General features: G+C 46.8%; 46 non-coding genes and 4 pseudogenes across 46 annotated transcripts; all 50 read right to left on the reverse strand.

Moving 5' to 3' along the window:
• Window positions 1–66: 66 nt before the first annotated feature.
• On the reverse strand, window positions 67–185 carry LOC148798215 (5S ribosomal RNA). The gene has a single exon (XR_016074260.1). It is a non-coding gene; the product is annotated as a 5S ribosomal RNA (ribosomal RNA).
• Window positions 186–539: 354 nt separating this feature from the next.
• On the reverse strand, window positions 540–658 carry LOC148798216 (5S ribosomal RNA). The gene has a single exon (XR_016069892.1). It is a non-coding gene; the product is annotated as a 5S ribosomal RNA (ribosomal RNA).
• Window positions 659–1,012: 354 nt separating this feature from the next.
• LOC148798217 (5S ribosomal RNA) lies at window positions 1,013–1,131 on the reverse strand. Its single transcript, XR_016072540.1, has one exon. It is a non-coding gene; the product is annotated as a 5S ribosomal RNA (ribosomal RNA).
• Window positions 1,132–1,487: 356 nt separating this feature from the next.
• Window positions 1,488–1,606, reverse strand: LOC148798218 (5S ribosomal RNA). Its single transcript, XR_016074261.1, has one exon. It is a non-coding gene; the product is annotated as a 5S ribosomal RNA (ribosomal RNA).
• A 354-nt stretch (window positions 1,607–1,960) lies between these two features.
• Window positions 1,961–2,079, reverse strand: LOC148798219 (5S ribosomal RNA). Its single transcript, XR_016072206.1, has one exon. It is a non-coding gene; the product is annotated as a 5S ribosomal RNA (ribosomal RNA).
• A 354-nt stretch (window positions 2,080–2,433) lies between these two features.
• Window positions 2,434–2,552, reverse strand: LOC148798220 (5S ribosomal RNA). Its single transcript, XR_016069903.1, has one exon. It is a non-coding gene; the product is annotated as a 5S ribosomal RNA (ribosomal RNA).
• Window positions 2,553–2,906: 354 nt separating this feature from the next.
• On the reverse strand, window positions 2,907–3,025 carry LOC148798221 (5S ribosomal RNA). Its single transcript, XR_016071160.1, has one exon. It is a non-coding gene; the product is annotated as a 5S ribosomal RNA (ribosomal RNA).
• Window positions 3,026–3,381: 356 nt separating this feature from the next.
• On the reverse strand, window positions 3,382–3,500 carry LOC148798222 (5S ribosomal RNA). The gene has a single exon (XR_016074262.1). It is a non-coding gene; the product is annotated as a 5S ribosomal RNA (ribosomal RNA).
• Window positions 3,501–3,854: 354 nt separating this feature from the next.
• LOC148798223 (5S ribosomal RNA) lies at window positions 3,855–3,973 on the reverse strand. The gene has a single exon (XR_016074304.1). It is a non-coding gene; the product is annotated as a 5S ribosomal RNA (ribosomal RNA).
• A 355-nt stretch (window positions 3,974–4,328) lies between these two features.
• On the reverse strand, window positions 4,329–4,447 carry LOC148798224 (5S ribosomal RNA). Its single transcript, XR_016074263.1, has one exon. It is a non-coding gene; the product is annotated as a 5S ribosomal RNA (ribosomal RNA).
• Window positions 4,448–4,802: 355 nt separating this feature from the next.
• LOC148798225 (5S ribosomal RNA) lies at window positions 4,803–4,921 on the reverse strand (annotated as a pseudogene).
• A 354-nt stretch (window positions 4,922–5,275) lies between these two features.
• Window positions 5,276–5,394, reverse strand: LOC148798226 (5S ribosomal RNA). Its single transcript, XR_016072816.1, has one exon. It is a non-coding gene; the product is annotated as a 5S ribosomal RNA (ribosomal RNA).
• Window positions 5,395–5,750: 356 nt separating this feature from the next.
• On the reverse strand, window positions 5,751–5,869 carry LOC148798227 (5S ribosomal RNA). The gene has a single exon (XR_016074264.1). It is a non-coding gene; the product is annotated as a 5S ribosomal RNA (ribosomal RNA).
• A 354-nt stretch (window positions 5,870–6,223) lies between these two features.
• On the reverse strand, window positions 6,224–6,342 carry LOC148798228 (5S ribosomal RNA). The gene has a single exon (XR_016069914.1). It is a non-coding gene; the product is annotated as a 5S ribosomal RNA (ribosomal RNA).
• Window positions 6,343–6,696: 354 nt separating this feature from the next.
• On the reverse strand, window positions 6,697–6,815 carry LOC148798229 (5S ribosomal RNA). Its single transcript, XR_016068919.1, has one exon. It is a non-coding gene; the product is annotated as a 5S ribosomal RNA (ribosomal RNA).
• A 356-nt stretch (window positions 6,816–7,171) lies between these two features.
• LOC148798230 (5S ribosomal RNA) lies at window positions 7,172–7,290 on the reverse strand. The gene has a single exon (XR_016074266.1). It is a non-coding gene; the product is annotated as a 5S ribosomal RNA (ribosomal RNA).
• Window positions 7,291–7,644: 354 nt separating this feature from the next.
• LOC148798231 (5S ribosomal RNA) lies at window positions 7,645–7,763 on the reverse strand. Its single transcript, XR_016074415.1, has one exon. It is a non-coding gene; the product is annotated as a 5S ribosomal RNA (ribosomal RNA).
• Window positions 7,764–8,119: 356 nt separating this feature from the next.
• LOC148798232 (5S ribosomal RNA) lies at window positions 8,120–8,238 on the reverse strand. Its single transcript, XR_016074267.1, has one exon. It is a non-coding gene; the product is annotated as a 5S ribosomal RNA (ribosomal RNA).
• A 354-nt stretch (window positions 8,239–8,592) lies between these two features.
• Window positions 8,593–8,711, reverse strand: LOC148798233 (5S ribosomal RNA). Its single transcript, XR_016072127.1, has one exon. It is a non-coding gene; the product is annotated as a 5S ribosomal RNA (ribosomal RNA).
• Window positions 8,712–9,065: 354 nt separating this feature from the next.
• Window positions 9,066–9,184, reverse strand: LOC148798234 (5S ribosomal RNA). The gene has a single exon (XR_016072252.1). It is a non-coding gene; the product is annotated as a 5S ribosomal RNA (ribosomal RNA).
• Window positions 9,185–9,540: 356 nt separating this feature from the next.
• Window positions 9,541–9,659, reverse strand: LOC148798235 (5S ribosomal RNA). The gene has a single exon (XR_016074268.1). It is a non-coding gene; the product is annotated as a 5S ribosomal RNA (ribosomal RNA).
• Window positions 9,660–10,013: 354 nt separating this feature from the next.
• LOC148798236 (5S ribosomal RNA) lies at window positions 10,014–10,132 on the reverse strand. Its single transcript, XR_016074538.1, has one exon. It is a non-coding gene; the product is annotated as a 5S ribosomal RNA (ribosomal RNA).
• Window positions 10,133–10,487: 355 nt separating this feature from the next.
• On the reverse strand, window positions 10,488–10,606 carry LOC148798237 (5S ribosomal RNA). The gene has a single exon (XR_016069499.1). It is a non-coding gene; the product is annotated as a 5S ribosomal RNA (ribosomal RNA).
• Window positions 10,607–10,961: 355 nt separating this feature from the next.
• Window positions 10,962–11,080, reverse strand: LOC148798238 (5S ribosomal RNA; annotated as a pseudogene).
• Window positions 11,081–11,434: 354 nt separating this feature from the next.
• Window positions 11,435–11,553, reverse strand: LOC148798239 (5S ribosomal RNA). The gene has a single exon (XR_016075284.1). It is a non-coding gene; the product is annotated as a 5S ribosomal RNA (ribosomal RNA).
• A 356-nt stretch (window positions 11,554–11,909) lies between these two features.
• Window positions 11,910–12,028, reverse strand: LOC148798240 (5S ribosomal RNA). Its single transcript, XR_016068942.1, has one exon. It is a non-coding gene; the product is annotated as a 5S ribosomal RNA (ribosomal RNA).
• A 354-nt stretch (window positions 12,029–12,382) lies between these two features.
• On the reverse strand, window positions 12,383–12,501 carry LOC148798241 (5S ribosomal RNA). The gene has a single exon (XR_016072207.1). It is a non-coding gene; the product is annotated as a 5S ribosomal RNA (ribosomal RNA).
• A 354-nt stretch (window positions 12,502–12,855) lies between these two features.
• On the reverse strand, window positions 12,856–12,974 carry LOC148798242 (5S ribosomal RNA). The gene has a single exon (XR_016069925.1). It is a non-coding gene; the product is annotated as a 5S ribosomal RNA (ribosomal RNA).
• Window positions 12,975–13,328: 354 nt separating this feature from the next.
• On the reverse strand, window positions 13,329–13,447 carry LOC148798243 (5S ribosomal RNA). The gene has a single exon (XR_016071162.1). It is a non-coding gene; the product is annotated as a 5S ribosomal RNA (ribosomal RNA).
• A 356-nt stretch (window positions 13,448–13,803) lies between these two features.
• Window positions 13,804–13,922, reverse strand: LOC148798244 (5S ribosomal RNA). The gene has a single exon (XR_016074269.1). It is a non-coding gene; the product is annotated as a 5S ribosomal RNA (ribosomal RNA).
• Window positions 13,923–14,276: 354 nt separating this feature from the next.
• LOC148798245 (5S ribosomal RNA) lies at window positions 14,277–14,395 on the reverse strand. Its single transcript, XR_016074652.1, has one exon. It is a non-coding gene; the product is annotated as a 5S ribosomal RNA (ribosomal RNA).
• A 355-nt stretch (window positions 14,396–14,750) lies between these two features.
• Window positions 14,751–14,869, reverse strand: LOC148798246 (5S ribosomal RNA). Its single transcript, XR_016074270.1, has one exon. It is a non-coding gene; the product is annotated as a 5S ribosomal RNA (ribosomal RNA).
• Window positions 14,870–15,224: 355 nt separating this feature from the next.
• On the reverse strand, window positions 15,225–15,343 carry LOC148798247 (5S ribosomal RNA; annotated as a pseudogene).
• Window positions 15,344–15,697: 354 nt separating this feature from the next.
• Window positions 15,698–15,816, reverse strand: LOC148798248 (5S ribosomal RNA). Its single transcript, XR_016072818.1, has one exon. It is a non-coding gene; the product is annotated as a 5S ribosomal RNA (ribosomal RNA).
• A 356-nt stretch (window positions 15,817–16,172) lies between these two features.
• Window positions 16,173–16,291, reverse strand: LOC148798249 (5S ribosomal RNA). The gene has a single exon (XR_016074271.1). It is a non-coding gene; the product is annotated as a 5S ribosomal RNA (ribosomal RNA).
• Window positions 16,292–16,645: 354 nt separating this feature from the next.
• On the reverse strand, window positions 16,646–16,764 carry LOC148798250 (5S ribosomal RNA). Its single transcript, XR_016069936.1, has one exon. It is a non-coding gene; the product is annotated as a 5S ribosomal RNA (ribosomal RNA).
• A 354-nt stretch (window positions 16,765–17,118) lies between these two features.
• On the reverse strand, window positions 17,119–17,237 carry LOC148798251 (5S ribosomal RNA). The gene has a single exon (XR_016068920.1). It is a non-coding gene; the product is annotated as a 5S ribosomal RNA (ribosomal RNA).
• Window positions 17,238–17,593: 356 nt separating this feature from the next.
• Window positions 17,594–17,712, reverse strand: LOC148798252 (5S ribosomal RNA). The gene has a single exon (XR_016074272.1). It is a non-coding gene; the product is annotated as a 5S ribosomal RNA (ribosomal RNA).
• Window positions 17,713–18,066: 354 nt separating this feature from the next.
• LOC148798253 (5S ribosomal RNA) lies at window positions 18,067–18,185 on the reverse strand. Its single transcript, XR_016074763.1, has one exon. It is a non-coding gene; the product is annotated as a 5S ribosomal RNA (ribosomal RNA).
• A 356-nt stretch (window positions 18,186–18,541) lies between these two features.
• Window positions 18,542–18,660, reverse strand: LOC148798254 (5S ribosomal RNA). The gene has a single exon (XR_016074273.1). It is a non-coding gene; the product is annotated as a 5S ribosomal RNA (ribosomal RNA).
• Window positions 18,661–19,014: 354 nt separating this feature from the next.
• Window positions 19,015–19,133, reverse strand: LOC148798255 (5S ribosomal RNA). The gene has a single exon (XR_016072128.1). It is a non-coding gene; the product is annotated as a 5S ribosomal RNA (ribosomal RNA).
• Window positions 19,134–19,487: 354 nt separating this feature from the next.
• Window positions 19,488–19,606, reverse strand: LOC148798256 (5S ribosomal RNA). Its single transcript, XR_016072253.1, has one exon. It is a non-coding gene; the product is annotated as a 5S ribosomal RNA (ribosomal RNA).
• A 356-nt stretch (window positions 19,607–19,962) lies between these two features.
• On the reverse strand, window positions 19,963–20,081 carry LOC148798257 (5S ribosomal RNA). Its single transcript, XR_016074274.1, has one exon. It is a non-coding gene; the product is annotated as a 5S ribosomal RNA (ribosomal RNA).
• A 354-nt stretch (window positions 20,082–20,435) lies between these two features.
• Window positions 20,436–20,554, reverse strand: LOC148798258 (5S ribosomal RNA). The gene has a single exon (XR_016074876.1). It is a non-coding gene; the product is annotated as a 5S ribosomal RNA (ribosomal RNA).
• Window positions 20,555–20,909: 355 nt separating this feature from the next.
• On the reverse strand, window positions 20,910–21,028 carry LOC148798259 (5S ribosomal RNA). Its single transcript, XR_016069500.1, has one exon. It is a non-coding gene; the product is annotated as a 5S ribosomal RNA (ribosomal RNA).
• A 355-nt stretch (window positions 21,029–21,383) lies between these two features.
• On the reverse strand, window positions 21,384–21,502 carry LOC148798260 (5S ribosomal RNA; annotated as a pseudogene).
• Window positions 21,503–21,856: 354 nt separating this feature from the next.
• LOC148798261 (5S ribosomal RNA) lies at window positions 21,857–21,975 on the reverse strand. Its single transcript, XR_016075295.1, has one exon. It is a non-coding gene; the product is annotated as a 5S ribosomal RNA (ribosomal RNA).
• Window positions 21,976–22,331: 356 nt separating this feature from the next.
• Window positions 22,332–22,450, reverse strand: LOC148798262 (5S ribosomal RNA). Its single transcript, XR_016068943.1, has one exon. It is a non-coding gene; the product is annotated as a 5S ribosomal RNA (ribosomal RNA).
• A 354-nt stretch (window positions 22,451–22,804) lies between these two features.
• LOC148798263 (5S ribosomal RNA) lies at window positions 22,805–22,923 on the reverse strand. The gene has a single exon (XR_016072208.1). It is a non-coding gene; the product is annotated as a 5S ribosomal RNA (ribosomal RNA).
• Window positions 22,924–23,277: 354 nt separating this feature from the next.
• On the reverse strand, window positions 23,278–23,396 carry LOC148798264 (5S ribosomal RNA). Its single transcript, XR_016069950.1, has one exon. It is a non-coding gene; the product is annotated as a 5S ribosomal RNA (ribosomal RNA).
• Window positions 23,397–23,729: the final 333 nt, after the last annotated feature.

Raw genomic sequence — 23,729 nt, forward strand, 5'->3', positions numbered from 1 at the left:
TTTGTCTCGCCGAAACGACAAATGGAATTTGCAAATACGATATCGAAATAAAATATTAATAAAATTGGGGTGCAACACGAGGACTTCCCAGGAGGTCACCCATCCTAGGACTACTCCCGCCCATGCACACTTAACTTCGGAGTTCTGATGGGATCCGGTGCATTAGTGCTGGTATGATCGCACCCGTTTAATTCATGCTCGCTTAGATCTTTATGCACTATCTTGCTCCCCTCCATTAATTGTTTTTGATTTGAAAAAACTGTGTATGCAGCCTTCCTCCCTTGGTAACCGTGCACAAGCTCCTACGTGAGCAGAGTGTTTGCATTTCAGATCTGCCGCACCCCCGGATAGATGCCATACTATCGCGGGGCCCACAATGCATGACGAATGCCGAAAGCCCGGTTCTTGCATCGTTGCCATTCAGTAATGACGATCGTGCCGCAAATGGTCCGAGTATCCGACGCATTGTTTCCAGTTGTCTCCCAGAAACAACAAATGGAATTTGCAAATACAAATCAAAATAAAATATTAATAAAATTGGAGTGCAACACGAGGACTTCCCAGGAGGTCACCCATCCTAGTACTACTCTCGCCCAAGCACGCTTAACTTCGGAGTTCTGATGGGATCCGGTGCATTAGTGCTGGTATGATCGCACCCGTTTAATTCATGCTCGCTTAGATCTTTATGCACTATCTTGCTCCCCTCCATTAATTGTTTTAGACTTGAAAAAACTGTGTATGCAGCCTTCCTCCCTTGGTAACCGTGCACAAGCTCTTACGTGAGCAGAGTGTTTGCTTTTTAGATCTGCCGCACCCCCGGATAGATGCAATACTATCGCGGGGCCCACAATGCATGACGAATGCCGAAAGCCCGGTTCTTGCATCGTTGCCATTCAGTAATGACGATCGTGCCGCAAATGGTCCGAGTATCCGACGCATTGTTTCCAGTTGTCTCCCAGAAACAACAAATGGAATTTGCAAATACAAATCAAAATAAAATATTAATAAAATTGGGGTGCAACACGAGGACTTCCCAGGAGGTCACCCATCCTAGTACTACTCTCGCCCAAGCACGCTTAACTTCAGAGTTCTGATGGGATCCGGTGCATTAGTACTGGTATGATCGCACCCGTTTAATTCATGCTCGCTTAGATCTTTATGCACTATCTTGCTCCCCTCCATTAATTGTTTTAGACTTGAAAAAAACTGTGTATGCAGCCTTCCTCCCTTGGTAACCGTGCACAAGCTCTTACGTGAGCAGAGTGTTTGCTTTTTAGATCTGCCGCACCCCCGGATAGATGCAATACTATCGCGGGGCCCACAATGCACGACGAATGCCAAAAGCCCGGTTTTTTCACGGTTCCCATTCAGTAATGACAATCGTGCCGCAAGTGGTCCGAGTATCCGGCGCGTTGTTTGCGTTTGTCTCGCCGAAACGACAAATGGAATTTGCAAATACGATATCGAAATAAAATATTAATAAAATTGGGGTGCAACACGAGGACTTCCCAGGAGGTCACCCATCCTAGGACTACTCCCGCCCATGCACACTTAACTTCGGAGTTCTGATGGGATCCGGTGCATTAGTGCTGGTATGATCGCACCCGTTTAATTCATGCTCGCTTAGATCTTTATGCACTATCTTGCTCCCCTCCATTAATTGTTTTAGATTTGAAAAAACTGTGTATGCAGCCTTCCTCCCTTGGTAACCGTGCACAAGCTCCTACGTGAGCAGAGTGTTTGCATTTCAGATCTGCCGCACCCCCGGATAGATGCCATACTATCGCGGGGCCCACAATGCATGACGAATGCCGAAAGCCCGGTTCTTACATCGTTGACATTCAGTAATGACGATCGTGCCGCAAATGGTCCGAGTATCCGACGCATTGTTTCCAGTTGTCTCCCAGAAACAACAAATGGAATTTGCAAATACAAATCAAAATAAAATATTAATAAAATTGGGGTGCAACACGAGGACTTCCCAGGAGGTCACCCATCCTAGTACTACTCTCGCCCAAGCACGCTTAACTTCGGAGTTCGGATGGGATCCGGTGCATTAGTGCTGGTATGATCGCACAAGTTAAATTCATGCTCGCTTAGATCTTTATGAACTATCTTGCTCCCTTCCATTAATTGTTTTAGATTTGAAAAAACTGTGTATGCAGCCTTCCTCCCTTGGTAACCGTGCACAAGCTCCTACGTGAGCAGAGTGTTTGCATTTCAGATCTGCCGCACCCCCGGATAGATGCCATACTATCGCGGGGCCCACAATGCTTGACGAATGCCGAAAGCCCGGTTCTTGCATCGTTGCCATTCAGTAATGACGATCGTGCCGCAAATGGTCCGAGTATCCGACGCATTGTTTCCAGTTGTCTCCCAGAAACAACAAATGGAATTTGCAAATACAAATCAAAATAAAATATTAATAAAATTGGAGTGCAACACGAGGACTTCCCAGGAGGTCACCCATCCTAGTACTACTCTCGCCCAAGCACGCTTAACTTCGGAGTTCTGATGGGATCCGGTGCATTAGTGCTGGTATGATCGCACCCGTTTAATTCATGCTCGCTTAGATCTTTATGCACTATCTTGCTCCCCTCCATTAATTGTTTTAGACTTGAAAAAACTGTGTATGCAGCCTTCCTCCCTTGGTAACCGTGCACAAGCTCTTACGTGAGCAGAGTGTTTGCTTTTTAGATCTGCCGCACCCCCGGATAGATGCAATACTATCGCGGGGCCCACAATGCATGACGAATGCCGAAAGCCCGGTTCTTGCATCGTTGCCATTCAGTAATGACGATCGTGCCGCAAATGGTCCGAGTATCCGACGCATTGTTTCCAGTTGTCTCCCAGAAACAACAAATGGAATTTGCAAATACAAATCAAAATAAAATATTAATAAAATTGGGGTGCAACACGAGGACTTCCCAGGAGGTCACCCATCCTAGTACTACTCTCGCCCAAGCACGCTTAACTTCGGAGTTCTGATGGGATCCGGTGCATTAGTACTGGTATGATCGCACCCGTTTAATTCATGCTCGCTTAGATCTTTATGCACTATCTTGCTCCCCTCCATTAATTGTTTTAGACTTGAAAAAAACTGTGTATGCAGCCTTCCTCCCTTGGTAACCGTGCACAAGCTCTTACGTGAGCAGAGTGTTTGCTTTTTAGATCTGCCGCACCCCCGGATAGATGCAATACTATCGCGGGGCCCACAATGCACGACGAATGCCAAAAGCCCGGTTTTTTCACGGTTCCCATTCAGTAATGACAATCGTGCCGCAAGTGGTCCGAGTATCCGGCGCGTTGTTTGCGTTTGTCTCGCCGAAACGACAAATGGAATTTGCAAATACGATATCGAAATAAAATATTAATAAAATTGGGGTGCAACACGAGGACTTCCCAGGAGGTCACCCATCCTAGGACTACTCCCGCCCATGCACACTTAACTTCGGAGTTCTGATGGGATCCGGTGCATTAGTGCTGGTATGATCGCACCCGTTTAATTCATGCTCGCTTAGATCTTTATGCACTATCTTGCTCCCCTCCATTAATTGTTTTAGATTTGAAAAAACTGTGTATGCAGCCTTCCTCCCTTGGTAACCGTGCACAAGCTCCTACGTGAGCAGAGTGTTTGCATTTCAGATATGCCGCACCCCCGGATAGATGCCATACTATCGCGGGGCCCACAATGCATGACGAATGCCGAAAGCCCGGTTCTTGCATCGTTGACATTCAGTAATGACGATCGTGCCGCAAATGGTCCGAGTATCCGACGCATTGTTTCCAGTTGTCTCCCAGAAACAACAAATGGAATTTGCAAATACAAATCAAAATAAAATATTAATAAAATTGGGGTGCAACACGAGGACTTCCCAGGAGGTCACCCATCCTAGTACTACTCTCGCCCAAGCACGCTTAACTTCGGAGTTCGGATGGGATCCGGTGCATTAGTGCTGGTATGATCGCACCCGTTTAATTCATGCTCGCTTAGATCTTTATGCACTATCTTGCTCCCCTCCATTAATTGTTTTAGACTTGAAAAAACTGTGTATGCAGCCTTCCTCCCTTGGTAACCGTGCACAAGCTCTTACGTGAGCAGAGTGTTTGCTTTTTAGATCTGCCGCACCCCCGGATAGATGCAATACTATCGCGGGGCCCACAATGCACGACGAATGCCAAAACCCCGGTTTTTTCACGGTTCCCATTCAATAATGACAATCGTGCCGCAAATGGTCCGAGTATCCGGCGCGTTGTTTGCGTTTGTCTCGCCGAAACGACAAATGGAATTTGCAAATACGATATCGAAATAAAATATTAATAAAATTGGGGTGCAACACGAGGACTTCCCAGGAGGTCACCCATCCTAGGACTACTCCCGCCCATGCACACTTAACTTCGGAGTTCTGATGGGATCCGGTGCATTAGTGCTGGTATGATCGCACCCGTTTAATTCATGCTCGCTTAGATCTTTATGCACTATCTTGCTCCCCTCCATTAATTGTTTTAGACTTGAAAAAACTGTGTATGCAGCCTTCCTCCCTTGGTAACCGTGCACAAGCTCCTACGTGAGCAGAGTGTTTGCTTTTCAGATCTGCCGCACCCCCGGATAGATGCAATACTATCGCGGGGCCCACAATGCACGACGAATGCCAAAAGCCCGGTTTTTGCACGGTTCCCATTCAGTAATGACGATCGTGCCGCAAATGGTCCGAGTATCCGGCGCGTTGTTTGAGTTTGTCTCGCCGACACGACAAATGGAATTTGCAAATACGATATCGAAATAAAATATTAATAAAATTGGGGTGAAACACAAGGACTTCCCAGGAGGTCACCCATCCTAATACTACTCTCGCCCAAGCACACTTAACTTCGGAGTTCTGATGGGATCCGGTGCATTTGTGCTGGTATGATCGCACAAGTTTAATTCATGCTCGCTTAGATCTTTATGAACTATCTTGCTCCCTTCCATTAATTGTTTTAGATTTGAAAAAAATGTGTATGCAGCCTTCCTCCCTTGGTAACCGTGCACAAGCTCCTACGTGAGCAGAGTGTTTGCATTTCAGATCTGCCGCACCCCCGGATAGATGCAATACTATCGCGGGGCCCACAATGCATGACGAATGCCGAAAGCCCGGTTCTTGCATCGTTGCCATTCAGTAATGACGATCGTGCCGCAAATGGTCCGAGTATCCGACGCATTGTTTCCAGTTGTCTCCCAGAAACAACAAATGGAATTTGCAAATACAAATCAAAACAAAATATTAATAAAATTGGGGTGCAACACGAGGACTTCCCAGGAGGTCACCCATCCTAGTACTACTCTCGCCCAAGCACGCTTAACTTCGGAGTTCTGATGGGATCTGGTGCATTTGTGCTGGTATGATCGCACCCGTTTAATTCATGCTCGCTTAGATCTTTATGCACTATCTTGCTCCCCTCCATTAATTGTTTTAGACTTGAAAAAAACTGTGTATGCAGCCTTCCTCCCTTGGTAACCGTGCACAAGCTCTTCCGTGAGCAGAGTGTTTGCTTTTTAGATCTGCCGCACCCCCGGATAGATGCAATACTATCGCGGGGCCCACAATGCACGACGAATGCCAAAAGCCCGGTTTTTTCACGGTTCCCATTCAGTAATGACAATCGTGCCGCAAGTGGTCCGAGTATCCGGCGCGTTGTTTGCGTTTGTCTCGCCGAAACGACAAATAGAATTTGCAAATACGATATCGAAATAAAATATTAATAAAATTGGGGTGCAACACGAGGACTTCCCAGGAGGTCACCCATCCTAGGACTACTCCCGCCCATGCACACTTAACTTCGGAGTTCTGATGGGATCCGGTGCATTAGTGCTGGTATGATCGCACCCGTTTAATTCATGCTCGCTTAGATCTTTATGCACTATCTTGTTCCCCTCCATTAATTGTTTTTGATTTGAAAAAACTGTGTATGCAGCCTTCCTCCCTTGGTAACCGTGCACAAGCTCCTACGTGAGCAGAGTGTTTGCATTTCAGATCTGCCGCACCCCCGGATAGATGCCATACTATCGCGGGGCCCACAATGCATGACGAATGCCGAAAGCCCGGTTCTTGCATCGTTGCCATTCAGTAATGACGATCGTGCCGCAAATGGTCCGAGTATCCGACGCATTGTTTCCAGTTGTCTCCCAGAAACAACAAATGGAATTTGCAAATACAAATCAAAATAAAATATTAATAAAATTGGAGTGCAACACGAGGACTTCCCAGGAGGTCACCCATCCTAGTACTACTCTCGCCCAAGCACGCTTAACTTCGGAGTTCTGATGGGATCCGGTGCATTAGTGCTGGTATGATCGCACCCGTTTAATTCATGCTCGCTTAGATCTTTATGCACTATCTTGCTCCCCTCCATTAATTGTTTTAGACTTGAAAAAACTGCGTATGCAGCCTTCCTCCCGTGGTAACCGTGCACAAGCTCTTACGTGAGCAGAGTGTTTGCTTTTTAGATCTGCCGCACCCCCGGATAGATGCAATACTATCGCGGGGCCCACAATGCATGACGAATGCCGAAAGCCCGGTTCTTGCATCGTTGCCATTCAGTAATGACGATCGTGCCGCAAATGGTCCGAGTATCCGACGCATTGTTTCCAGTTGTCTCCCAGAAACAACAAATGGAATTTGCAAATACAAATCAAAATAAAATATTAATAAAATTGGGGTGAAACACGAGGACTTCCCAGGAGGTCACCCATCCTACTACTACTCTCGCCCAAGCACGCTTAACTTCGGAGTTCTGATGGGATCCGGTGCATTAGTACTGGTATGATCGCACCCGTTTAATTCATGCTCGCTTAGATCTTTATGCACTATCTTGCTCCCCTCCATTAATTGTTTTAGACTTGAAAAAAACTGTGTATGCAGCCTTCCTCCCTTGGTAACCGTGCACAAGCTCTTACGTGAGCAGAGTGTTTGCTTTTTAGATCTGCCGCACCCCCGGATAGATGCAATACTATCGCGGGGCCCACAATGCACGACGAATGCCAAAAGCCCGGTTTTTTCACGGTTCCCATTCAGTAATGACAATCGTGCCGCAAGTGGTCCGAGTATCCGGCGCGTTGTTTGCGTTTGTCTCGCCGAAACGACAAATGGAATTTGCAAATACGATATCGAAATAAAATATTAATAAAATTGGGGTGCAACACGAGGACTTCCCAGGAGGTCACCCATCCTAGGACTACTCCCGCCCATGCACACTTAACTTCGGAGTTCTGATGGGATCCGGTGCATTAGTGCTGGTATGATCGCACCCGTTTAATTCATGCTCGCTTAGATCTTTATGCACTATCTTGCTCCCCTCCATTAATTGTTTTAGATTTGAAAAAACTGTGTATGCAGCCATCCTCCCTTGGTAACCGTGCACAAGCTCCTACGTGAGCAGAGTGTTTGCATTTCAGATCTGCCGCACCCCCGGATAGATGCCATACTATCGCGGGGCCCACAATGCATGACGAATGCCGAAAGCCCGGTTCTTGCATCGTTGACATTCAGTAATGACGATCGTGCCGCAAATGGTCCGAGTATCCGACGCATTGTTTCCAGTTGTCTCCCAGAAACAACAAATGGAATTTGCAAATACAAATCAAAATAAAATATTAATAAAATTGGGGTGCAACACGAGGACTTCCCAGGAGGTCACCCATCCTAGTACTACTCTCGCCCAAGCACGCTTAACTTCGGAGTTCGGATGGGATCCGGTGCATTAGTGCTGGTATGATCGCACCCGTTTAATTCATGCTCGCTTAGATCTTTATGCACTATCTTGCTCCCCTCCATTAATTGTTTTAGACTTGAAAAAAACTGTGTATGCAGCCTTCCTCCCTTGGTAACCGTGCACAAGCTCTTACGTGAGCAGAGTGTTTGCTTTTTAGATCTGCCGCACCCCCGGATAGATGCAATACTATCGCGGGGCCCACAATGCACGACGAATGCCAAAAGCCCGGTTTTTTCACGGTTCCCATTCAGTAATGACAATCGTGCCGCAAGTGGTCCGAGTATCCGGCGCGTTGTTTGCGTTTGTCTCGCCGAAACGACAAATGGAATTTGCAAATACGATATCGAAATAAAATATTAATAAAATTGGGGTGCAACACGAGGACTTCCCAGGAGGTCACCCATCCTAGGACTACTCCCGCCCATGCACACTTAACTTCGGAGTTCTGATGGGATCCGGTGCATTAGTGCTGGTATGATCGCACCCGTTTAATTCATGCTCGCTTAGATCTTTATGCACTATCTTGCTCCCCTCCATTAATTGTTTTTGATTTGAAAAAACTGTGTATGCAGCCTTCCTCCCTTGGTAACCGTGCACAAGCTCCTACGTGAGCAGAGTGTTTGCATTTCAGATCTGCCGCACCCCCGGATAGATGCCATACTATCGCGGGGCCCACAATGCATGACGAATGCCGAAAGCCCGGTTCTTGCATCGTTGCCATTCAGTAATGACGATCGTGCCGCAAATGGTCCGAGTATCCGACGCATTGTTTCCAGTTGTCTCCCAGAAACAACAAATGGAATTTGCAAATACAAATCAAAATAAAATATTAATAAAATTGGAGTGCAACACGAGGACTTCCCAGGAGGTCACCCATCCTAGTACTACTCTCGCCCAAGCACGCTTAACTTCGGAGTTCTGATGGGATCCGGTGCATTAGTGCTGGTTTGATCGCACCCGTTTAATTCATGCTCGCTTAGATCTTTATGCACTATCTTGCTCCCCTCCATTAATTGTTTTAGACTTGAAAAAACTGTGTATGCAGCCTTCCTCCCTTGGTAACCGTGCACAAGCTCTTACGTGAGCAGAGTGTTTGCTTTTTAGATCTGCCGCACCCCCGGATAGATGCAATACTATCGCGGGGCCCACAATGCATGACGAATGCCGAAAGCCCGGTTCTTGCATCGTTGCCATTCAGTAATGACGATCGTGCCGCAAATGGTCCGAGTATCCGACGCATTGTTTCTAGTTGTCTCCCAGAAACAACAAATGGAATTTGCAAATACAAATCAAAATAAAATATTAATAAAATTGGGGTGCAACACGAGGACTTCCCAGGAGGTCACCCATCCTACTACTACTCTCGCCCAAGCACGCTTAACTTCGGAGTTCTGATGGGATCCGGTGCATTAGTACTGGTATGATCGCACCCGTTTAATTCATGCTCGCTTAGATCTTTATGCACTATCTTGCTCCCCTCCATTAATTGTTTTAGACTTGAAAAAAACTGTGTATGCAGCCTTCCTCCCTTGGTAACCGTGCACAAGCTCTTACGTGAGCAGAGTGTTTGCTTTTTAGATCTGCCGCACCCCCGGATAGATGCAATACTATCGCGGGGCCCACAATGCACGACGAATGCCAAAAGCCCGGTTTTTTCACGGTTCCCATTCAGTAATGACAATCGTGCCGCAAGTGGTCCGAGTATCCGGCGCGTTGTTTGCGTTTGTCTCGCCGAAACGACAAATGGAATTTGCAAATACGATATCGAAATAAAATATTAATAAAATTGGGGTGCAACACGAGGACTTCCCAGGAGGTCACCCATCCTAGGACTACTCCCGCCCATGCACACTTAACTTCGGAGTTCTGATGGGATCCGGTGCATTAGTGCTGGTATGATCGCACCCGTTTAATTCATGCTCGCTTAGATCTTTATGCACTATCTTGCTCCCCTCCATTAATTGTTTTAGATTTGAAAAAACTGTGTATGCAGCCTTCCTCCCTTGGTAACCGTGCACAAGCTCCTACGTGAGCAGAGTGTTTGCATTTCAGATCTGCCGCACCCCCGGATAGATGCCATACTATCGCGGGGCCCACAATGCATGACGAATGCCGAAAGCCCGGTTCTTGCATCGTTGACATTCAGTAATGACGATCGTGCCGCAAATGGTCCGAGTATCCGACGCATTGTTTCCAGTTGTCTCCCAGAAACAACAAATGGAATTTGCAAATACAAATCAAAATAAAATATTAATAAAATTGGGGTGCAACACGAGGACTTCCCAGGAGGTCACCCATCCTAGTACTACTCTCGCCCAAGCACGCTTAACTTCGGAGTTCGGATGGGATCCGGTGCATTAGTGCTGGTATGATCGCACCCGTTTAATTCATGCTCGCTTAGATCTTTATGCACTATCTTGCTCCCCTCCATTAATTGTTTTAGACTTGAAAAAACTGTGTATGCAGCCTTCCTCCCTTGGTAACCGTGCACAAGCTCTTACGTGAGCAGAGTGTTTGCTTTTTAGATCTGCCGCACCCCCGGATAGATGCAATACTATCGCGGGGCCCACAATGCACGACGAATGCCAAAACCCCGGTTTTTTCACGGTTCCCATTCAATAATGACAATCGTGCCGCAAATGGTCCGAGTATCCGGCGCGTTGTTTGCGTTTGTCTCGCCGAAACGACAAATGGAATTTGCAAATACGATATCGAAATAAAATATTAATAAAATTGGGGTGCAACACGAGGACTTCCCAGGAGGTCACCCATCCTAGGACTACTCCCGCCCATGCAGACTTAACTTCGGAGTTCTGATGGGATCCGGTGCATTAGTGCTGGTATGATCGCACCCGTTTAATTCATGCTCGCTTAGATCTTTATGCACTATCTTGCTCCCCTCCATTAATTGTTTTAGACTTGAAAAAACTGTGTATGCAGCCTTCCTCCCTTGGTAACCGTGCACAAGCTCCTACGTGAGCAGAGTGTTTGCTTTTCAGATCTGCCGCACCCCCGGATAGATGCAATACTATCGCGGGGCCCACAATGCACGACGAATGCCAAAAGCCCGGTTTTTGCACGGTTCCCATTCAGTAATGACGATCGTGCCGCAAATGGTCCGAGTATCCGGCGCGTTGTTTGAGTTTGTCTCGCCGACACGACAAATGGAATTTGCAAATACGATATCGAAATAAAATATTAATAAAATTGGGGTGAAACACAAGGACTTCCCAGGAGGTCACCCATCCTAATACTACTCTCGCCCAAGCACACTTAACTTCGGAGTTCTGATGGGATCCGGTGCATTTGTGCTGGTATGATCGCACAAGTTTAATTCATGCTCGCTTAGATCTTTATGAACTATCTTGCTCCCTTCCATTAATTGTTTTAGATTTGAAAAAAATGTGTATGCAGCCTTCCTCCCTTGGTAACCGTGCACAAGCTCCTACGTGAGCAGAGTGTTTGCATTTCAGATCTGCCGCACCCCCGGATAGATGCAATACTATCGCGGGGCCCACAATGCATGACGAATGCCGAAAGCCCGGTTCTTGCATCGTTGCCATTCAGTAATGACGATCGTGCCGCAAATGGACCGAGTATCCGACGCATTGTTTCCAGTTGTCTCCCAGAAACAACAAATGGAATTTGCAAATACAAATCAAAATAAAATATTAATAAAATTGGGGTGCAACACGAGGACTTCCCAGGAGGTCACCCATCCTAGTACTACTCTCGCCCAAGCACGCTTAACTTCGGAGTTCTGATGGGATCCGGTGCATTAGTGCTGGTATGATCGCACCCGTTTAATTCATGCTCGCTTAGATCTTTATGCACTATCTTGCTCCCCTCCATTAATTGTTTTAGACTTGAAAAAAACTGTGTATGCAGCCTTCCTCCCTTGGTAACCGTGCACAAGCTCTTACGTGAGCAGAGTGTTTGCTTTTTAGATCTGCCGCACCCCCGGATAGATGCAATACTATCGCGGGGCCCACAATGCACGACGAATGCCAAAAGCCCGGTTTTTTCACGGTTCCCATTCAGTAATGACAATCGTGCCGCAAGTGGTCCGAGTATCCGGCGCGTTGTTTGCGTTTGTCTCGCCGAAACGACAAATGGAATTTGCAAATACGATATCGAAATAAAATATTAATAAAATTGGGGTGCAACACGAGGACTTCCCAGGAGGTCACCCATCCTAGGACTACTCCCACCCATGCACACTTAACTTCGGAGTTCTGATGGGATCCGGTGCATTAGTGCTGGTATGATCGCACCCGTTTAATTCATGCTCGCTTAGATCTTTATGCACTATCTTGCTCCCCTCCATTAATTGTTTTTGATTTGAAAAAACTGTGTATGCAGCCTTCCTCCCTTGGTAACCGTGCACAAGCTCCTACGTGAGCAGAGTGTTTGCATTTCAGATCTGCCGCACCCCCGGATAGATGCCATACTATCGCGGGGCCCACAATGCATGACGAATGCCGAAAGCCCGGTTCTTACATCGTTGACATTCAGTAATGACGATCGTGCCGCAAATGGTCCGAGTATCCGACGCATTGTTTCCAGTTGTCTCCCAGAAACAACAAATGGAATTTGCAAATACAAATCAAAATAAAATATTAATAAAATTGGGGTGCAACACGAGGACTTCCCAGGAGGTCACCCATCCTAGTACTACTCTCGCCCAAGCACGCTTAACTTCGGAGTTCGGATGGGATCCGGTGCATTAGTGCTGGTATGATCGCACAAGTTAAATTCATGCTCGCTTAGATCTTTATGAACTATCTTGCTCCCTTCCATTAATTGTTTTAGATTTGAAAAAACTGTGTATGCAGCCTTCCTCCCTTGGTAACCGTGCACAAGCTCCTACGTGAGCAGAGTGTTTGCATTTCAGATCTGCCGCACCCCCGGATAGATGCCATACTATCGCGGGGCCCACAATGCTTGACGAATGCCGAAAGCCCGGTTCTTGCATCGTTGCCATTCAGTAATGACGATCGTGCCGCAAATGGTCCGAGTATCCGACGCATTGTTTCCAGTTGTCTCCCAGAAACAACAAATGGAATTTGCAAATACAAATCAAAATAAAATATTAATAAAATTGGAGTGCAACACGAGGACTTCCCAGGAGGTCACCCATCCTAGTACTACTCTCGCCCAAGCACGCTTAACTTCGGAGTTCTGATGGGATCCGGTGCATTAGTGCTGGTATGATCGCACCCGTTTAATTCATGCTCGCTTAGATCTTTATGCACTATCTTGCTCCCCTCCATTAATTGTTTTAGACTTGAAAAAACTGTGTATGCAGCCTTCCTCCCTTGGTAACCGTGCACAAGCTCTTACGTGAGCAGAGTGTTTGCTTTTTAGATCTGCCGCACCCCCGGATAGATGCAATACTATCGCGGGGCCCACAATGCATGACGAATGCCGAAAGCCCGGTTCTTGCATCGTTGCCATTCAGTAATGACGATCGTGCCGCAAATGGTCCGAGTATCCGACGCATTGTTTCCAGTTGTCTCCCAGAAACAACAAATGGAATTTGCAAATACAAATCAAAATAAAATATTAATAAAATTGGGGTGCAACACGAGGACTTCCCAGGAGGTCACCCATCCTAGTACTACTCTCGCCCAAGCACGCTTAACTTCGGAGTTCTGATGGGATCCGGTGCATTAGTACTGGTATGATCGCACCCGTTTAATTCATGCTCGCTTAGATCTTTATGCACTATCTTGCTCCCCTCCATTAATTGTTTTAGACTTGAAAAAAACTGTGTATGCAGCCTTCCTCCCTTGGTAACCGTGCACAAGCTCTTACGTGAGCAGAGTGTTTGCTTTTTAGATCTGCCGCACCCCCGGATAGATGCAATACTATCGCGGGGCCCACAATGCACGACGAATGCCAAAAGCCCGGTTTTTTCACGGTTCCCATTCAGTAATGACAATCGTGCCGCAAGTGGTCCGAGTATCCGGCGCGTTGTTTGCGTTTGTCTCGCCGAAACGACAAATGGAATTTGCAAATACGATATCGAAATAAAATATTAATAAAATTGGGGTGCAACACGAGGACTTCCCAGGAGGTCACCCATCCTAGGACTACTCCCGCCCATGCACACTTAACTTCGGAGTTCTGATGGGATCCGGTGCATTAGTGCTGGTATGATCGCACCCGTTTAATTCATGCTCGCTTAGATCTTTATGCACTATCTTGCTCCCCTCCATTAATTGTTTTAGATTTGAAAAAACTGTGTATGCAGCCTTCCTCCCTTGGTAACCGTGCACAAGCTCCTACGTGAGCAGAGTGTTTGCATTTCAGATATGCCGCACCCCCGGATAGATGCCATACTATCGCGGGGCCCACAATGCATGACGAATGCCGAAAGCCCGGTTCTTGCATCGTTGACATTCAGTAATGACGATCGTGCCGCAAATGGTCCGAGTATCCGACGCATTGTTTCCAGTTGTCTCCCAGAAACAACAAATGGAATTTGCAAATACAAATCAAAATAAAATATTAATAAAATTGGGGTGCAACACGAGGACTTCCCAGGAGGTCACCCATCCTAGTACTACTCTCGCCCAAGCACGCTTAACTTCGGAGTTCGGATGGGATCCGGTGCATTAGTGCTGGTATGATCGCACCCGTTTAATTCATGCTCGCTTAGATCTTTATGCACTATCTTGCTCCCCTCCATTAATTGTTTTAGACTTGAAAAAACTGTGTATGCAGCCTTCCTCCCTTGGTAACCGTGCACAAGCTCTTACGTGAGCAGAGTGTTTGCTTTTTAGATCTGCCGCACCCCCGGATAGATGCAATACTATCGCGGGGCCCACAATGCACGACGAATGCCAAAACCCCGGTTTTTTCACGGTTCCCATTCAATAATGACAATCGTGCCGCAAATGGTCCGAGTATCCGGCGCGTTGTTTGCGTTTGTCTCGCCGAAACGACAAATGGAATTTGCAAATACGATATCGAAATAAAATATTAATAAAATTGGGGTGCAACACGAGGACTTCCCAGGAGGTCACCCATCCTAGGACTACTCCCGCCCATGCACACTTAACTTCGGAGTTCTGATGGGATCCGGTGCATTAGTGCTGGTATGATCGCACCCGTTTAATTCATGCTCGCTTAGATCTTTATGCACTATCTTGCTCCCCTCCATTAATTGTTTTAGACTTGAAAAAACTGTGTATGCAGCCTTCCTCCCTTGGTAACCGTGCACAAGCTCCTACGTGAGCAGAGTGTTTGCTTTTCAGATCTGCCGCACCCCCGGATAGATGCAATACTATCGCGGGGCCCACAATGCACGACGAATGCCAAAAGCCCGGTTTTTGCACGGTTCCCATTCAGTAATGACGATCGTGCCGCAAATGGTCCGAGTATCCGGCGCGTTGTTTGAGTTTGTCTCGCCGACACGACAAATGGAATTTGCAAATACGATATCGAAATAAAATATTAATAAAATTGGGGTGAAACACAAGGACTTCCCAGGAGGTCACCCATCCTAATACTACTCTCGCCCAAGCACACTTAACTTCGGAGTTCTGATGGGATCCGGTGCATTTGTGCTGGTATGATCGCACAAGTTTAATTCATGCTCGCTTAGATCTTTATGAACTATCTTGCTCCCTTCCATTAATTGTTTTAGATTTGAAAAAAATGTGTATGCAGCCTTCCTCCCTTGGTAACCGTGCACAAGCTCCTACGTGAGCAGAGTGTTTGCATTTCAGATCTGCCGCACCCCCGGATAGATGCAATACTATCGCGGGGCCCACAATGCATGACGAATGCCGAAAGCCCGGTTCTTGCATCGTTGCCATTCAGTAATGACGATCGTGCCGCAAATGGTCCGAGTATCCGACGCATTGTTTCCAGTTGTCTCCCAGAAACAACAAATGGAATTTGCAAATACAAATCAAAACAAAATATTAATAAAATTGGGGTGCAACACGAGGACTTCCCAGGAGGTCACCCATCCTAGTACTACTCTCGCCCAAGCACGCTTAACTTCGGAGTTCTGATGGGATCTGGTGCATTTGTGCTGGTATGATCGCACCCGTTTAATTCATGCTCGCTTAGATCTTTATGCACTATCTTGCTCCCCTCCATTAATTGTTTTAGACTTGAAAAAAACTGTGTATGCAGCCTTCCTCCCTTGGTAACCGTGCACAAGCTCTTCCGTGAGCAGAGTGTTTGCTTTTTAGATCTGCCGCACCCCCGGATAGATGCAATACTATCGCGGGGCCCACAATGCACGACGAATGCCAAAAGCCCGGTTTTTTCACGGTTCCCATTCAGTAATGACAATCGTGCCGCAAGTGGTCCGAGTATCCGGCGCGTTGTTTGCGTTTGTCTCGCCGAAACGACAAATAGAATTTGCAAATACGATATCGAAATAAAATATTAATAAAATTGGGGTGCAACACGAGGACTTCCCAGGAGGTCACCCATCCTAGGACTACTCCCGCCCATGCACACTTAACTTCGGAGTTCTGATGGGATCCGGTGCATTAGTGCTGGTATGATCGCACCCGTTTAATTCATGCTCGCTTAGATCTTTATGCACTATCTTGCTCCCCTCCATTAATTGTTTTTGATTTGAAAAAACTGTGTATGCAGCCTTCCTCCCTTGGTAACCGTGCACAAGCTCCTACGTGAGCAGAGTGTTTGCATTTCAGATCTGCCGCACCCCCGGATAGATGCCATACTATCGCGGGGCCCACAATGCATGACGAATGCCGAAAGCCCGGTTCTTGCATCGTTGCCATTCAGTAATGACGATCGTGCCGCAAATGGTCCGAGTATCCGACGCATTGTTTCCAGTTGTCTCCCAGAAACAACAAATGGAATTTGCAAATACAAATCAAAATAAAATATTAATAAAATTGGAGTGCAACACGAGGACTTCCCAGGAGGTCACCCATCCTAGTACTACTCTCGCCCAAGCACGCTTAACTTCGGAGTTCTGATGGGATCCGGTGCATTAGTGCTGGTATGATCGCACCCGTTTAATTCATGCTCGCTTAGATCTTTATGCACTATCTTGCTCCCCTCCATTAATTGTTTTAGACTTGAAAAAACTGCGTATGCAGCCTTCCTCCCGTGGTAACCGTGCACAAGCTCTTACGTGAGCAGAGTGTTTGCTTTTTAGATCTGCCGCACCCCCGGATAGATGCAATACTATCGCGGGGCCCACAATGCATGACGAATGCCGAAAGCCCGGTTCTTGCATCGTTGCCATTCAGTAATGACGATCGTGCCGCAAATGGTCCGAGTATCCGACGCATTGTTTCCAGTTGTCTCCCAGAAACAACAAATGGAATTTGCAAATACAAATCAAAATAAAATATTAATAAAATTGGGGTGAAACACGAGGACTTCCCAGGAGGTCACCCATCCTACTACTACTCTCGCCCAAGCACGCTTAACTTCGGAGTTCTGATGGGATCCGGTGCATTAGTACTGGTATGATCGCACCCGTTTAATTCATGCTCGCTTAGATCTTTATGCACTATCTTGCTCCCCTCCATTAATTGTTTTAGACTTGAAAAAAACTGTGTATGCAGCCTTCCTCCCTTGGTAACCGTGCACAAGCTCTTACGTGAGCAGAGTGTTTGCTTTTTAGATCTGCCGCACCCCCGGATAGATGCAATACTATCGCGGGGCCCACAATGCACGACGAATGCCAAAAGCCCGGTTTTTTCACGGTTCCCATTCAGTAATGACAATCGTGCCGCAAGTGGTCCGAGTATCCGGCGCGTTGTTTGCGTTTGTCTCGCCGAAACGACAAATGGAATTTGCAAATACGATATCGAAATAAAATATTAATAAAATTGGGGTGCAACACGAGGACTTCCCAGGAGGTCACCCATCCTAGGACTACTCCCGCCCATGCACACTTAACTTCGGAGTTCTGATGGGATCCGGTGCATTAGTGCTGGTATGATCGCACCCGTTTAATTCATGCTCGCTTAGATCTTTATGCACTATCTTGCTCCCCTCCATTAATTGTTTTAGATTTGAAAAAACTGTGTATGCAGCCATCCTCCCTTGGTAACCGTGCACAAGCTCCTACGTGAGCAGAGTGTTTGCATTTCAGATCTGCCGCACCCCCGGATAGATGCCATACTATCGCGGGGCCCACAATGCATGACGAATGCCGAAAGCCCGGTTCTTGCATCGTTGACATTCAGTAATGACGATCGTGCCGCAAATGGTCCGAGTATCCGACGCATTGTTTCCAGTTGTCTCCCAGAAACAACAAATGGAATTTGCAAATACAAATCAAAATAAAATATTAATAAAATTGGGGTGCAACACGAGGACTTCCCAGGAGGTCACCCATCCTAGTACTACTCTCGCCCAAGCACGCTTAACTTCGGAGTTCGGATGGGATCCGGTGCATTAGTGCTGGTATGATCGCACCCGTTTAATTCATGCTCGCTTAGATCTTTATGCACTATCTTGCTCCCCTCCATTAATTGTTTTAGACTTGAAAAAAACTGTGTATGCAGCCTTCCTCCCTTGGTAACCGTGCACAAGCTCTTACGTGAGCAGAGTGTTTGCTTTTTAGATCTGCCGCACCCCCGGATAGATGCAATACTATCGCGGGGCCCACAATGCACGACGAATGCCAAAAGCCCGGTTTTTTCACGGTTCCCATTCAGTAATGACAATCGTGCCGCAAGTGGTCCGAGTATCCGGCGCGTTGTTTGCGTTTGTCTCGCCGAAACGACAAATGGAATTTGCAAATACGATATCGAAATAAAATATTAATAAAATTGGGGTGCAACACGAGGACTTCCCAGGAGGTCACCCATCCTAGGACTACTCCCGCCCATGCACACTTAACTTCGGAGTTCTGATGGGATCCGGTGCATTAGTGCTGGTATGATCGCACCCGTTTAATTCATGCTCGCTTAGATCTTTATGCACTATCTTGCTCCCCTCCATTAATTGTTTTTGATTTGAAAAAACTGTGTATGCAGCCTTCCTCCCTTGGTAACCGTGCACAAGCTCCTACGTGAGCAGAGTGTTTGCATTTCAGATCTGCCGCACCCCCGGATAGATGCCATACTATCGCGGGGCCCACAATGCATGACGAATGCCGAAAGCCCGGTTCTTGCATCGTTGCCATTCAGTAATGACGATCGTGCCGCAAATGGTCCGAGTATCCGACGCATTGTTTCCAGTTGTCTCCCAGAAACAACAAATGGAATTTGCAAATACAAATCAAAATAAAATATTAATAAAATTGGAGTGCAACACGAGGACTTCCCAGGAGGTCACCCATCCTAGTACTACTCTCGCCCAAGCACGCTTAACTTCGGAGTTCTGATGGGATCCGGTGCATTAGTGCTGGTTTGATCGCACCCGTTTAATTCATGCTCGCTTAGATCTTTATGCACTATCTTGCTCCCCTCCATTAATTGTTTTAGACTTGAAAAAACTGTGTATGCAGCCTTCCTCCCTTGGTAACCGTGCACAAGCTCTTACGTGAGCAGAGTGTTTGCTTTTTAGATCTGCCGCACCCCCGGATAGATGCAATACTATCGCGGGGCCCACAATGCATGACGAATGCCGAAAGCCCGGTTCTTGCATCGTTGCCATTCAGTAATGACGATCGTGCCGCAAATGGTCCGAGTATCCGACGCATTGTTTCTAGTTGTCTCCCAGAAACAACAAATGGAATTTGCAAATACAAATCAAAATAAAATATTAATAAAATTGGGGTGCAACACGAGGACTTCCCAGGAGGTCACCCATCCTACTACTACTCTCGCCCAAGCACGCTTAACTTCGGAGTTCTGATGGGATCCGGTGCATTAGTACTGGTATGATCGCACCCGTTTAATTCATGCTCGCTTAGATCTTTATGCACTATCTTGCTCCCCTCCATTAATTGTTTTAGACTTGAAAAAAACTGTGTATGCAGCCTTCCTCCCTTGGTAACCGTGCACAAGCTCTTACGTGAGCAGAGTGTTTGCTTTTTAGATCTGCCGCACCCCCGGATAGATGCAATACTATCGCGGGGCCCACAATGCACGACGAATGCCAAAAGCCCGGTTTTTTCACGGTTCCCATTCAGTAATGACAATCGTGCCGCAAGTGGTCCGAGTATCCGGCGCGTTGTTTGCGTTTGTCTCGCCGAAACGACAAATGGAATTTGCAAATACGATATCGAAATAAAATATTAATAAAATTGGGGTGCAACACGAGGACTTCCCAGGAGGTCACCCATCCTAGGACTACTCCCGCCCATGCACACTTAACTTCGGAGTTCTGATGGGATCCGGTGCATTAGTGCTGGTATGATCGCACCCGTTTAATTCATGCTCGCTTAGATCTTTATGCACTATCTTGCTCCCCTCCATTAATTGTTTTAGATTTGAAAAAACTGTGTATGCAGCCTTCCTCCCTTGGTAACCGTGCACAAGCTCCTACGTGAGCAGAGTGTTTGCATTTCAGATCTGCCGCACCCCCGGATAGATGCCATACTATCGCGGGGCCCACAATGCATGACGAATGCCGAAAGCCCGGTTCTTGCATCGTTGACATTCAGTAATGACGATCGTGCCGCAAATGGTCCGAGTATCCGACGCATTGTTTCCAGTTGTCTCCCAGAAACAACAAATGGAATTTGCAAATACAAATCAAAATAAAATATTAATAAAATTGGGGTGCAACACGAGGACTTCCCAGGAGGTCACCCATCCTAGTACTACTCTCGCCCAAGCACGCTTAACTTCGGAGTTCGGATGGGATCCGGTGCATTAGTGCTGGTATGATCGCACCCGTTTAATTCATGCTCGCTTAGATCTTTATGCACTATCTTGCTCCCCTCCATTAATTGTTTTAGACTTGAAAAAACTGTGTATGCAGCCTTCCTCCCTTGGTAACCGTGCACAAGCTCTTACGTGAGCAGAGTGTTTGCTTTTTAGATCTGCCGCACCCCCGGATAGATGCAATACTATCGCGGGGCCCACAATGCACGACGAATGCCAAAACCCCGGTTTTTTCACGGTTCCCATTCAATAATGACAATCGTGCCGCAAATGGTCCGAGTATCCGGCGCGTTGTTTGCGTTTGTCTCGCCGAAACGACAAATGGAATTTGCAAATACGATATCGAAATAAAATATTAATAAAATTGGGGTGCAACACGAGGACTTCCCAGGAGGTCACCCATCCTAGGACTACTCCCGCCCATGCAGACTTAACTTCGGAGTTCTGATGGGATCCGGTGCATTAGTGCTGGTATGATCGCACCCGTTTAATTCATGCTCGCTTAGATCTTTATGCACTATCTTGCTCCCCTCCATTAATTGTTTTAGACTTGAAAAAACTGTGTATGCAGCCTTCCTCCCTTGGTAACCGTGCACAAGCTCCTACGTGAGCAGAGTGTTTGCTTTTCAGATCTGCCGCACCCCCGGATAGATGCAATACTATCGCGGGGCCCACAATGCACGACGAATGCCAAAAGCCCGGTTTTTGCACGGTTCCCATTCAGTAATGACGATCGTGCCGCAAATGGTCCGAGTATCCGGCGCGTTGTTTGAGTTTGTCTCGCCGACACGACAAATGGAATTTGCAAATACGATATCGAAATAAAATATTAATAAAATTGGGGTGAAACACAAGGACTTCCCAGGAGGTCACCCATCCTAATACTACTCTCGCCCAAGCACACTTAACTTCGGAGTTCTGATGGGATCCGGTGCATTTGTGCTGGTATGATCGCACAAGTTTAATTCATGCTCGCTTAGATCTTTATGAACTATCTTGCTCCCTTCCATTAATTGTTTTAGATTTGAAAAAAATGTGTATGCAGCCTTCCTCCCTTGGTAACCGTGCACAAGCTCCTACGTGAGCAGAGTGTTTGCATTTCAGATCTGCCGCACCCCCGGATAGATGCAATACTATCGCGGGGCCCACAATGCATGACGAATGCCGAAAGCCCGGTTCTTGCATCGTTGCCATTCAGTAATGACGATCGTGCCGCAAATGGACCGAGTATCCGACGCATTGTTTCCAGTTGTCTCCCAGAAACAACAAATGGAATTTGCAAATACAAATCAAAATAAAATATTAATAAAATTGGGGTGCAACACGAGGACTTCCCAGGAGGTCACCCATCCTAGTACTACTCTCGCCCAAGCACGCTTAACTTCGGAGTTCTGATGGGATCCGGTGCATTAGTGCTGGTATGATCGCACCCGTTTAATTCATGCTCGCTTAGATCTTTATGCACTATCTTGCTCCCCTCCATTAATTGTTTTAGACTTGAAAAAAACTGTGTATGCAGCCTTCCTCCCTTGGTAACCGTGCACAAGCTCTTACGTGAGCAGAGTGTTTGCTTTTTAGATCTGCCGCACCCCCGGATAGATGCAATACTATCGCGGGGCCCACAATGCACGACGAATGCCAAAAGCCCGGTTTTTTCACGGTTCCCATTCAGTAATGACAATCGTGCCGCAAGTGGTCCGAGTATCCGGCGCGTTGTTTGCGTTTGTCTCGCCGAAACGACAAATGGAATTTGCAAATACGATATCGAAATAAAATATTAATAAAATTGGGGTGCAACACGAGGACTTCCCAGGAGGTCACCCATCCTAGGACTACTCCCACCCATGCACACTTAACTTCGGAGTTCTGATGGGATCCGGTGCATTAGTGCTGGTATGATCGCACCCGTTTAATTCATGCTCGCTTAGATCTTTATGCACTATCTTGCTCCCCTCCATTAATTGTTTTTGATTTGAAAAAACTGTGTATGCAGCCTTCCTCCCTTGGTAACCGTGCACAAGCTCCTACGTGAGCAGAGTGTTTGCATTTCAGATCTGCCGCACCCCCGGATAGATGCCATACTATCGCGGGGCCCACAATGCATGACGAATGCCGAAAGCCCGGTTCTTACATCGTTGACATTCAGTAATGACGATCGTGCCGCAAATGGTCCGAGTATCCGACGCATTGTTTCCAGTTGTCTCCCAGAAACAACAAATGGAATTTGCAAATACAAATCAAAATAAAATATTAATAAAATTGGGGTGCAACACGAGGACTTCCCAGGAGGTCACCCATCCTAGTACTACTCTCGCCCAAGCACGCTTAACTTCGGAGTTCGGATGGGATCCGGTGCATTAGTGCTGGTATGATCGCACAAGTTAAATTCATGCTCGCTTAGATCTTTATGAACTATCTTGCTCCCTTCCATTAATTGTTTTAGATTTGAAAAAACTGTGTATGCAGCCTTCCTCCCTTGGTAACCGTGCACAAGCTCCTACGTGAGCAGAGTGTTTGCATTTCAGATCTGCCGCACCCCCGGATAGATGCCATACTATCGCGGGGCCCACAATGCTTGACGAATGCCGAAAGCCCGGTTCTTGCATCGTTGCCATTCAGTAATGACGATCGTGCCGCAAATGGTCCGAGTATCCGACGCATTGTTTCCAGTTGTCTCCCAGAAACAACAAATGGAATTTGCAAATACAAATCAAAATAAAATATTAATAAAATTGGAGTGCAACACGAGGACTTCCCAGGAGGTCACCCATCCTAGTACTACTCTCGCCCAAGCACGCTTAACTTCGGAGTTCTGATGGGATCCGGTGCATTAGTGCTGGTATGATCGCACCCGTTTAATTCATGCTCGCTTAGATCTTTATGCACTATCTTGCTCCCCTCCATTAATTGTTTTAGACTTGAAAAAACTGTGTATGCAGCCTTCCTCCCTTGGTAACCGTGCACAAGCTCTTACGTGAGCAGAGTGTTTGCTTTTTAGATCTGCCGCACCCCCGGATAGATGCAATACTATCGCGGGGCCCACAATGCATGACGAATGCCGAAAGCCCGGTTCTTGCATCGTTGCCATTCAGTAATGACGATCGTGCCGCAAATGGTCCGAGTATCCGACGCATTGTTTCCAGTTGTCTCCCAGAAACAACAAATGGAATTTGCAAATACAAATCA

This window comes from Nelumbo nucifera, chromosome 4 (assembly GCF_055504915.1).
Source record: "Nelumbo nucifera cultivar China Antique chromosome 4, China Antique-T2T, whole genome shotgun sequence".
Classification (NCBI taxonomy): Eukaryota; Viridiplantae; Streptophyta; class Magnoliopsida; order Proteales; family Nelumbonaceae; genus Nelumbo; species Nelumbo nucifera.